At 32.4% G+C, this 1,742-nt stretch overlaps 1 long non-coding RNA gene across 1 annotated transcript; it reads left to right on the top strand.

Moving 5' to 3' along the window:
* LOC111241383 lies at window positions 1-606 on the top strand. The gene is made up of 2 exons (XR_002667333.1): window positions 1-72; window positions 353-606. It is a non-coding gene; the product is annotated as an uncharacterized LOC111241383 (long non-coding RNA).
* Window positions 607-1,742: the final 1,136 nt, after the last annotated feature.

The raw sequence follows: 1,742 nt of genomic DNA on the forward strand, positions 1-1,742 counted from the left end.
CCTTGCCACTGTAAGGATGTTCTTCGGTGACTCCTGTTATAGCTTATGGTTATTGAATCTTATAACTCTGATGTAATTTCTTTACCTCCATCTTTTTGTTGCTTTATCTTTATAACTCTGATATAATTTCTTTAATTAAAATATACAAGTGTCCATATACCAGATTGTGAATTTTTATTATAAATTATTGGTTGTTTTTAAATTTCTACCATTTAATTTAATTTGTGATCTGTCAGCTGTAGACAAATAGTATTTATGATCATAGTTCATTGCATTACATTAAAGAAGAGATTTGATTTATGCAGGTGAGATTTGGAAAACTTATGATATTGTTTTCTTCATTATAATGCAGATTTCTAATGAAGAGGTTAAACATGGATGAAGTGTAAAATTGCACCAGGAATTGTAATTTCAATCTTTTATCTCAATTTTTACCCTTAAGTTGTTTTTATGTAAATATATATTGCACTTTAATTGTCATAGTAATTTGAATTCACTTTTCTAAATACATATTTTTGTGTATTTATTATATATTGCATATATGTATTGTTAATTCGAAAGTTCTGTTTATCTCTTATTAAATATATAAAATTTCTAGTTATTGAATGCAAATGAATTTTTTTTTTTATCGATATAAAGTTACATACGGATTTTTTCGTAGTTAAATTGTACGTATGTAATTTATATACGCATATTACATACGGATTATCCGTATATAACACTAGCTACGACAGTATTATATACGGATTTTTGCCCGTATGTAATCCGTATATAACCAAAAATTATATACGGATTTTGGGCCTTATATACGGATTTGGGCTGTAGATAATGACGTTTTTTCTTGTAGTGAGTAAATGTTAGATTATACAAAAGATAAAAATAATTGCACATAAATATTTATTAAGTTTACCTGTGGGAGGGGGAGGGATAACATGTCCCTGTACAGGAGATGGCACCGGGCACATGCCATAGCTCTCAAACTGCTGCTGGAACATGGCGCTGAATTTAGCCCTCATCTCTAATCTAACCTCGGCCCTGATCTCCTCTCTAAGGTCTTCTTGGACCATTTTTTTTATCTCTTCTGTCATCCTTTCTCTTTGTGTTTCGTTGTATGCATATGAAGGTTGACGAGAAGAGCTCCCAAAATAATCTTTAATTCCTACTCCAGGACCTGCAGCATGTACACATCCAGGATGCTCAGGTCGTCCAATCGCAACAGCAAGAATATCCTGGCGACCCTCTGGGGTGAATTGACCTTGGGAGCTCTACTCAACCAAGGCGTCCTGTAACATTACAAAACACCATTATTCTTTAAATAGTTTAATGTAGTATGTATAATGACAATAAATTATTATTTTAGGAACAGTGATAACTTACAATTCTTTCATAAATTTCCCGTGCAGTGTCGGAAGAGTAGGTGCCCGATGGTCTCATATGAGTGATGGGTGTCACCGCCCAATCAAATTTGATTGCATATGAGAAATGCAGTATAGACTAGGAAGTGACTCCTAGGTCGTCTCTCAAGGACCAAATATGGATCGAGAATTAGGTCAGACACGCAGGGGGTTGTGAAATTGGTTTTGTTTGTGAATGTAACTGACGAAATTAAAAATAAAAATTAAACACATTCGAACATCATAAAAAGCGTTAAAGAGAGTAAAAATGCTAAACCCAATACTAGACTAAACAAATATCTAAATATAGTTAAATTAAATTAAATACAAAACTAAATTAAAGAAATT

The sequence above is a fragment of the Vigna radiata genome, chromosome 1 (genome assembly GCF_000741045.1).
Source record: "Vigna radiata var. radiata cultivar VC1973A chromosome 1, Vradiata_ver6, whole genome shotgun sequence".
NCBI classification, from domain to species: domain Eukaryota; kingdom Viridiplantae; phylum Streptophyta; class Magnoliopsida; order Fabales; family Fabaceae; genus Vigna; species Vigna radiata.